At 35.7% G+C, this 10,652-nt stretch overlaps 1 pseudogene across 1 annotated transcript in view; it reads right to left on the reverse strand.

Moving 5' to 3' along the window:
- Nucleotides 1-322: 322 nt before the first annotated feature.
- The window catches only part of LOC148309941 (uncharacterized), a 13,451-nt pseudogene continuing 3,121 nt past the window's right edge, over nt 323-10,652 (reverse strand). Inside the window, exons 2-4 of the transcript XR_015837458.1 lie at nt 9,035-10,652; nt 6,771-6,932; nt 323-4,414 (exon numbers count right to left, since the gene is read on the reverse strand). The exon at nt 9,035-10,652 is cut by the window's right edge and continues 893 nt beyond it. The product of XR_015837458.1 is annotated as an uncharacterized LOC148309941 (transcript). The remainder of the gene's footprint in view (nt 4,415-6,770; nt 6,933-9,034) is intronic.

Here is a 10,652-nt window from a genome sequence, read left to right on the forward strand (position 1 = left end):
TATAAACGATAAATTAATAAATTTAAATACAACTTAACCTTTTAAATGATAAATTAATAAAAATATCTGTAAAATATGATATTTTTTTAACTTCCGTAAACTATACGTTAATTTACTTCATCATTTACATAAGAACAGATAAAAAATACAAAACTGCACCCTCACTGAGTTTTCCTATGCCAAGGACGCATTTCACAATATTTATTTATAAAATAATAAGAAAAAAAATATTTATGACATGCAGTCATTTTCAGGGAGTCAAAATAAAAACTTGTGTTTGTTTAAAAAAATATTATTTATTTAATATTTTCTTAACAAAATATTTGATTATCTTTTCCTTAAAAAATATTTACAAGATCTAACCTTGAACCGATGCGAAGCAATGCACAATATTATATTTTCTCCCATTTTTTAAAAAGTCTATTAATTAATTAATTTATTTATTTTATTCATTTCAACATATTACTTACATAAGTCACATATACAATATTCCCGATGAGTAATTTCCAATAATCATTTTGGGACAAGGAATTAAGGTTAACAAGACTAAAAAACAGAAAAGAAAGTAAAAATAAACAAAAAAACACTGGGAAAAATGGAAAATATAATATAAAGCAATAAAAGGTACAGTGAATAGACAAATAAAACAAGCTCAAGGTAAAAAGCATGTTCAAAGGAAAAAATATAACATATAACTAATCAATAACACAAATATTTTTCGGTAGTGTATTTTTTCAGTTCATTAATTTTGGATCAATTCAATTCAATATTTCGATAATTTTCACTTCAATTTTATAAATGTCAGGAAGTTGGTATATTTGGGTACAGGCAATATTTTGTATGAACTTAACTCGAGACTCAGTTCAGTTTATCGTGTATTGTAATGATATTTTTTGATATTAACAGAACGTGGACGACCGAAAAAGACTTGGCACGATCAGATCAATCAGAACCTAAAATCTGGTGGTGTCAAAAGTCTGCGTAATCGGAGGGCATGTATGACTAGATGTATGGATGCGAAGGAGGCGAGGAGTGTATGTCAGGACAGAAGAGTGTGGCATTCCATCCTCTCTGCCTACCCCTGCGGGGAAACGGCGTGATGGTAGTAGTAGTAGTAGTAGTAATGATATTTTTTTCTATTAAAAATTGGTGTGGTGTTGCTGTGAGTCGTTAAAAAGTATTTGAAGCATCGTATTTGTAATTTCATATCTTTAATGAATGCCAAAAGGTGTAATGTTAGTATTGAAATATGTATATGTATTTTACATGAGTGCACTCAGAGTGGTGTATGGTATATGAAATATATTTTGTATTGCTTTATTTTGTATAACTTGTATTTCGGAAATTCTCTTTTTGTTATGAAACCCCAGATACAGCAAAGCCATGATAGGTGGGAATGTATCATAACAAAATATATTGATTGAAGCATCGATAAACAGAGAGTAGGTACCCAATAATATTTTACATGAGATATTTTTTTATTAAATAAGATTTTTTAATGCACCAAAGAGAGTATTTTGTGGCTGTCGCCCAAGTGTCCGTTGGCCAAGCATCAGCCCATCAGCCAAGTTTTAAGAAGCCATTTTTACGTCGGTATTAATTTTTTAAATACCCACTATGGGGAAACGGTATCATTATTAACTGTTACATTATTAACTGATACATAAAACAAAAGATTTAAAAAAAGTCTTGTTTTGAACTACTTATATATTCTTTAGGTCGTTATTTTAAACTTTATTACATATTTAATCACGTTTCATTAAAACAATATATTTTACCTCAAAATTCTTCCCGCCTGTTTGCATTTCAAAATAAAGTATAAAATGGTCCGTAACATAAATAATAATTCATCAGGAAATTCAAAACAATTGTTCTAAGCTTGAATGTATAAACAGAGTACAGGTATTTTTATACAAATAAGATTTATTGTGAGATACATACACATTTACTTCAGAAGAAATTTCTATGGACAGTTCATTCTTTTTTTTTTTGGATCTTCTGGAAAGTTAGATATCTATGAGTTCTTCAACTGTCGGCCAAACAACACTCTCAATCCATGGTATAAATGCAGAAACTCTGGTATAGATAGCTGGGGTACCAGGAATTCCACAACGTATCCCAGAAGATGTAATCCCAATAATTAGGTAAGTACAGTCCACATTGTGACCATTGTATATCTGTATAGGCCCTCCTGAGTCTCCTAAACAAGTATCTTTAGATTCAGTTCTATGTCCGTAACAGATTTGTGTGGCGTTTTGGAATCCGACTCTTAGTTTTGACGAACGATGAAAAGTTTTTGAACATTCGGTTGGAGAAAAATTTTCCAATACTACTTTGTTAAGAACAGTGTAGTTAGTTTCAGCTAGGTATTTTTCTTGACCCCAACCAGTTGCAATCACTCGTTTATCTTCAATTGGATTACCAACATGGAGACAAGCCGGACGTATATATTTGGAGAATATTACATTTCTTTCAAGTTCCACAAGACCAATGTCATTGTATGATCTCAGTTGCTGAAATTCTGGATGTTGTACTAGAGACGATATCTTGTATAAGTTTTCGGGGTCATTTTTATCTCTACCAAGATTTACAAGCTCCAAATCTCCCATTTGAGTCCACAAACATTGAGCAGCTGTGAGGACCCATCTCTCACTGATAAGACTTCCTCCACAATTCCACCGTAATTCCTCGTGAAAACGAAATCCCAAATGTGCCATGTGGGGAAATTCACCAGGAACTGCTGCAGTTCCTCCAACAATAAGGGATGTGGCAACATGAGAACAAGCGTATTCCCTTATTCCATTCTCACACGGATGTACGGACTCTGCTAGCTCTATACATTTATCCCAAGCCCTTTTTCCTGTTGTTTGTACACTAATTGCACTTGTTGGAAGAGGAGGACATATTAAATCGTCACTTGTACAAACTGGTTGCGAAGACCATATGTTTGTGTCTTGGCAAAGGACTCGATCAGAGTTAGAAAGGTGGTAGTTAGGTTTACAGGAATACGCGAGTTGAGTGAAGTGTGGAACTAACATTCCTGGAACAGCAGGCTTACTAGAATTGCTGACAACATAATCCCCATTATCCGGATAATCTGGTAACGTACAACCATCTTGACGAGTTTCTAAAATTTGCAGCTGACGAGCAATCCAGCTTTTCAGAGAAAACACATTAGTAAAGGCCGAGTATGTATTGGGTCGGCAAGACGTGTGGTCATCATTCAAATGACCATTGCTGACTATTCCTCGAATGTACCATTTCTCTTTTCCAACTACGTCCCACGTAGGGAACACCAGACCGCCCCCGCTGTCACCCCGACACAGTGCTGATCCATTGAGATATCCAGCACAAAGTTTATCCGCAGTGAGGTACCTAGTAAACTGGTATTTGGATAGTTCTGATAAACATTGATCGTTGTCTATCACTGGAATAGAAAGGGTCTTCAGCTCTTCTGAGGCATCTCCGGTTTCTGTAACTCCCCATCCTGCAACTTTTCCAAGATTGTTATTCGAGAGTTGAAACATATTAAAGTCATATCGAACGAGGTCTATACAAACAGGATGAATGTATTGAGAAAAGGTGAATGGTGATTCCAGCACTAAGAGTGCTACGTCAGTTTGCTGGTTTCGTTCATCACCTCCATAGAACTCATGAGATCTAATTTGGCTGACGTTTGATATCTGTATGTTTCTGTCCATCTTATGCCCCCAAGTTCTTTAATACTTCCCTGCAACTACTTTGTAATATTTGGGATGCATGTTGACTTTTTTCCATTCATCGAAGAAACAATGTGCAGCTGAAATAATTATATGAGTATGCAAAATGCTCCCTCCGCAAATTTGTTCAAAATTTTTGCTATTTTTCTGGTAAATAGCAACATGCCAAGGCAGGGAATTTTTTTTTGCTATTTGGCCACTAATGATATGAGTAGTTCCAAACGACTTCCCCGTTCCACAGTCTGGAGCACATTTAGGAGTTGAATGATCCCAGGCTCCGTCATCGCATGTGAGAGTTTCTAGATAACCTAAGGGTGAGTGTTCAGGTTTACATACTGCATCTATCATGCTCCCATGATCCATCTTGGTAGTGCACGGAATTTCTACATTATTTGGCGAGCGGCATTTAAAATCAACCGTAAACGAAGTTACCACTGTGCAAGGCTTAGTGCATTTAGGATTAGTAGACCAAGAGCTGCTTTTCTGACACACAGAAACTTCATCCGAGAGAATGTAATTCTTGTTTCTGCAAGAGTACTCCAGTACGGTATAATGAGGTACTCTTTTGCCAGTGTTAAGAGCCCCAGAACTCTGTCGGGTAGCGAGAGTGTAATGCCCATTATCCGGAAACTCTGGCAGGAGACAACCCGCCTCCCTGCTACTATTAATATGTTTCGAAGCGCCTTCCACAGCTTCTAGAAAAATATTTAAATTTGAGTAAAATTTACATTTTATAATTTTTTTCTTGTTATTAAAACATCGGTTTGTGGTTACATTAAATTAAAAATATTATTTATGTTTCTACAAATGAAATCTTTTAAGATTACAGCGATTGAGACCCGCCTGAAAACAAGGTTTTCATTTTTTTAATTTAGCTTTTTACTCGACCAGTTGTTTTATATACTTGTTCACAAGTCTGGATTATCTCCATCATGGAGTTTTTTTTAAACATTTTTAACTTCTTAATATAGATGAAGAAGAATTTGGAAGATTTATAGGGCTTACGGCTGTCATAGGCCTAGTTAAGTGGTTCACAAATTTTACCAAATTATTACTTGTTCAATTTGTGAATAACGATTAGTTCCGTCAACAATTATGACATCACCAATTTTTTTTTTGTGGTCATTTTTGTATAGCGTTTAGCTCCCGTCAACAACTGTGACATAACCATAGTATTACTCTTTTAATTTGTGGTCATTTTTGTATAGCGTCTAGCTCCCGTCAACAACTGTGACATGACCAAAGTATTACTCTTTTAATTTGTGGTCATCTTTGTACAGCGTCTAGCTCCTGTCAACAACTGTGACATGACCAAAGTATTACTCTTTTAATTTGTGGTCATTTTTGTATAGCGTCTAGCTCTCGTCAACAACTGTGACATGACCAAAGTATTACTCTTTTAATTTGTGGTCACCTTTGTACAGCGTCTAGCTTCCGTCAACAACTGTGACATGACCAAAGTATGTATTACTCTTTTAATTTGTGGTCATATTTGTACAGCGTCTAGCTCCCGTCAACAACTGTGACATGACCGAATTATTATACGTTTAATTTGTGGTTATTTTTGTATAGTACCCAGCTCATGTCAATAACCGTGACTACCAAAATTTGAAGTGGTGAAAATATCCCTTAGTAAAAATTTTTGGACAATTTTAAAATTATTTGAAAGTTATTATGCCCTGTTGATCTGCAAGAGAGCTTGTGCACTACATGGAATTTTACCGTCCGTTAGTCCTTTTTTTTTTTTTAATAAAAGTGACTACGACAGTTTAGCGTGATCGAATTTACGCGCACCGTGATCATGCATCAATCGAGCGCATCGATCCGAAGAAAGACGGCCGAAAGCACAAGCCAATCCAAGCCAATCATCTGTTTTATCATGCTAACCAGACTGCTGGACGGTAAAATTCCTTGCAGTGCACAAGCAAACTAAGGGGTTATAATAACAGTTTTACTTGATACTTACCCAAAAGGAAAAATGAAAAAAATAATATTTCTACATTCATGATCGATCACCTTAATTTAACACTTCTTGGATTGATTTTTACATATCAAAACTTGCTAAAAAGTTAAACCTTTCCGAAAAATTTTGAAAACACTACACGAAAAATACAATAAAACCAGCGATACGAGAAGCAATGCCGATATTTATTTCAATACTAATTCAAGGATCAAGTTTTAAAACGAGAATCCAGGATACAAAACCAGTCACAAACACACACGCACAGGTATACATACGCTCAAAAAATAATATCTGATATCCAAAAATTCAAACAAATGAGACACGGACAAACTAATGAAAAAAGGAGTTACTTATGAACGATGTCGTTACCTTATTTTTTTATTTTAGATTCGACAATGTAAATCCTCATCACTCAAATCTTCTCAATTTTGTTTACATATGACGTATTTCAACAAGCAAGTAACGATCAAGATAAAACTGCGTCAATACGATGCAGTGCCCTATGCACAATTGGGTGCGGATAAGGGTTAGGAAGAATAAGATTACGTTTTTCTAGCTCCCGATTTATTTGACAATTCCATATCTGGTAACTAAAAAATAACAATAACCCAAAAGTCAAGTCTCTAATACAAACAGATATGATCTCGAGTTCAATGAAAAAAAATCAGAAAAAAATCTCTAGATAAGTTATTTACTTCATGCATATAAAGGGCTAAACAATAAAATATAAAGGAATACCGTAATTAGTGATAAATTGAAATATTTGAAAGTGAAAAAAAATTCTACAGTTTAGCTGTTATTTGAGAAAAATGCACCAATAATGCAATACAAAAACGCAACGCAGGTTAGGTTGGTCCGTGATGCGGTCCACTTCTCGGAACAAACATCACGTGTTAAATGCATTCCTACGACCTTGTCAATAGTGTATAGGCATAATAGACAAAAGCTATCCAAAAACATGTTTTTACTCCAACGTCTATTTGTGCTTTTTATTATTGAAGCTTCACGGATTAACATCCTTGCAGTAAAAAACACATAAAATTATAAACTTTATGAAATGCAGGGTCGATTTTAAACACCCAAAATACGCCAGCTCGCATCTACTACGCTGAGAAAGTTGGGGCTTGTGCGCCCGTATACCTTGCCGCCGTCATGGAGTACCTGGCTGCCAAGGTGTTGGAGATGGCCAGCAATGCCGCCAGTGACAACAAGAAGACCAGTATCATCCCCCGCCATCTGCAGTTGACTATCTACAACGAAATGAGCTCAACAAACTGCTCTCCTGCCCTACCATCGCTCAGGAAGACGTCCTACCCAACATCTTGGCCATGCTGCAGCCCAAGAAAACCGAGAAGAAGGCGCAATAATACGGCGGCTCCACTTTCCTCCTTCAAACTCAGCCGATTGACGACGTTTTTCTTTAATACGAGTATATGAACATATGTTTTTTTATCATCATCATTTTCATATCATAATCCATTCTCTATAAGCGTCCTTGAGGTGGTATTTTACGAAAATGGCACTATTTAAATTATCCAATATTATTATTTTTTTATACATGCATCTACGTGAAGATGCATGAATGTTGAAGAGGCGAATATTGTTTGGAAATACAAATTGTTGTGGTGTTGTATTCAATCTACTTACCCCTGCGGAGAATCGGTGTGATGGTTATTTAGTTAGTTTTTGAGAAAATGTCAGTCTATTAGATTAAATAGGACATTCGATGTGTTTATTGCTTTAATCTTGGAATAAATACTATTGATACATACTGGTTTGTATGTTTATATATTTTATTTCTGGTTTTACAAGTTTATTTAAAGGCCATGCACATATCGACCATAAAATAATGTTAACGCTCATTTTACGTTTCTTAAATAAAAATGCCATATGATATTTGAGACTTTTATTAAAACCAGTGCGGTAAAACCTCGATATAATGGACTACTTGGTCGGAGGTAGTATCCGTTAAAACCGTAAGTCCGTTATAAAAAAGGTAAAAAAAAATAAATTATTTATGCTGTTTAAAATACTGTGTTCAAATATTTAAAAACAGTACAAAACACTAACAAAACTGTATTTGTGATTTTCATGGTCGCTAAAAATTGTTTACATGAAAAGACACTTGAATTTAAGCACGTATAATATTAACAGGACGTATTTATTGATTTGGCGTTTAATTTGTAGAATTCCATTTTAATTTATGAATTCGTTTTTTAATCAAACACAGATTTTTTGAGTCTACTAAGTTGTATGTTATTAAAAACACATTAAAATCAATATTGTGACAGTTGTTTCGCCTAGTTATGGCATTTTCAAACGAATGGCATTTTATGGCATTCGTATGACACGTCGTCTTCATATCTAACTTTAAGAAATGCATCAAGGGGGGTGGGGGAGTATGTGGTTGAAACAGAATAGTACCACGGCAAGAACGCCAAGAACTTATATTAATTTCTCGCGGTCTCCTCTTTCGGTTACACAGCTCATCTCTCCTAGGGGCGATTTTCAGTGGCCAACGCGATCGTCAGATTAAGCCCCCTGTGACTTTTTCCTGTGAAGCTACCTTAAAACTTTGGTTTACTCGAATCATCTAAAGACCCGTTGTCAATTGAAGGACAATATTTGTGCTGCTATTGTCGATAAAGGTACAGATTTGCTGGAAAAAGTGGAAAGAAATTTCAAAATTCGACTATCTCAGCATATCAACGAGGACGGTTGCGGTGGCCACATTCGAGATGTTGTTTTTAAATCCCAATGAAATAGAACTTTAAATATGCCCCTGTAAATAGAAAAAAAATCATACATACAAAAGTTTTTGTGTTATAATTTTTAAAATAAGGAAGTGACCACGCTTAACCATGAATTATTTTTAAATATGGTGGGAGAAAATTTATAAAAATATTGTTCCCTTATCAAATTACGTATTCAAGTTGCTAAAAAAAAACATTCCCATATTAACAATAATGAATTTTTTTCTTTCACAACATTGTGTTAAAAAAACACTGTTTTAAAATTTATTCCCTAAGAATAATTTGTTGATTTATTAACGATACATTTATCATCAATTTTTTTTTACAAAATGAGAGGTTTTAATCACTTACATGTGAATATATTTATATTGGAAGTTTTATTTTTAATGTGATGATTTTCATAACCCCATTACTATCTATTTTTTTGCGTGCCTTACCTCTTTCGGGAAAAGTTGAAGGTTTTCATGAACGCGGGTCGAAATTTCAATTCGGGGAAATAGGATAAAAGACCGAAGATGTCCAAAAAAAGAAATAAGATAATTTGGTTAAAATAATGAGAATATAAAGAAAGCCTGGAATCTTCTAGAAACGTAATGGTTAATCCCAGATCGGAAGTTGTTCAGAATCCTCTGATGTAGGAAAAGTTTTGTTATTTTTCTTGGTTTCCATTTTATCCTTATTTTTATTTACTTCTTCTGAAAATATGTCATCAATCAAGTCATCAAGTGTGGGCCAAACAATCTTCTCGATCCATGGTATATATGCAGAAACTCTTGTATAGACAGCTGGGTTACCAGGAATTCCACAACCTCTCCCAAAAGATGTTATCCCAACAATAAGGTAAGTACAGTCTACATTGTGACCATTGTATATCTGTATAGGCCCTCCCGAGTCACCCTGGCAAGTATCTTTGGATTCAGTTCTATGTCCGTAACAAATCTGTGTGGTGTTTTGAATTCCATTAATTAATGTTCTTCCAACAGGATAAGCTTCTGTACACTGAGAATAAGAAAATTTTTCCAAAACTACTTTATTAAGAATAGAGTTGTTGGTTGCAGAAAAGTACTCTGTTGAACCCCAACCAGTTGCAATCACATGTTTATCTTCAACTGGATTACCAACATGTAGGCAAGCTGGACGAATGTATTTAGAAAATGTAACAGATCTGTCCAGTTGCACTAAGCCGATATCATTGTATTTTTTGCGTTGCTGATAATCTGGATGTTGTACCAAAGACGATATCTTGTATAAGCTTGCGGGATCATTTACATCTCTACCAAGACTCACAAGCTCCAAATCTCCCATTTGAATCCACAAACATTGAGCAGCTGTGAGGACCCATCTCTCACTGATGAGAGTCGCTCCACAATTCCACTGCAATTCATCTTCAATGCGAAATCCTAAACGTGCCATGTGAGGAAATTCACCAGGAACTGTTTCGATTCCTCCAACGATAAGGGATGTGGCAACATGGGAACAAGCGTATTCCCGTATTCCATTCTTACACGGGTGTACGGACTCCGCTAGCTCTATACATTTATCCCAAGCCCTTTTTCCTGTTGTTTGTACACTAACGGCACTTGTTGGAAGAGGAGGACATATTAAATCGCTTCTTGTACAGACTGGTTGCGAAGACCATATGTTTGTGTCCTGGCAAACAACTCGATCGGAGTCAGAAAGGTGGAAATTTGGTTTACAGGAATACGTGAGTTGCGTGTAGTGTGGAACCATGACTCCAGGAACAGCAGGTTTACTAGAATTACTGACAACATATTCCCCATTATCCGGAAAATCCGGTAATGTACAACCATCCTGACGTGTTTCTAAAATTTGCAGCTGACGTGCGATCCAGCTTCTCAGTGAAAAGATGTTAGTGAAGGCTGAATAAGTATCAGATCGACAGGAAGTATGGTTATCGTTCAATGGACCGTTACTGACTATTCCCCGAATGTACCATTTCTCTTGTCCAACTACGTCTCGTGAAGGGAACACCAGACCGCCCCCACTGTCACCCCGACACAGCGCTGATCCATTGAGATATCCAGCACAAAGTTTATCCGCAGTGAGGTACCTAGTAAACTGGTATTTGGACAGTTCTGATAAACATTGTTCGTTGTCTATCACTGGAAGAGAAAGAGTCTTCAGCTCTTCTGAGGCATCTCCGGTTTCAGTAACTCTCCATCCCGCAACCATTCCAGGATTGTTATTTGACAGCTG

This window comes from Brachycentrus maculatus, unplaced genomic scaffold, assembly GCF_059751285.1.
Source record: "Brachycentrus maculatus isolate JH-2025_06_01 unplaced genomic scaffold, ASM5975128v1 h1tg000115l, whole genome shotgun sequence".
NCBI classification, from domain to species: Eukaryota; Metazoa; Arthropoda; class Insecta; order Trichoptera; family Brachycentridae; genus Brachycentrus; species Brachycentrus maculatus.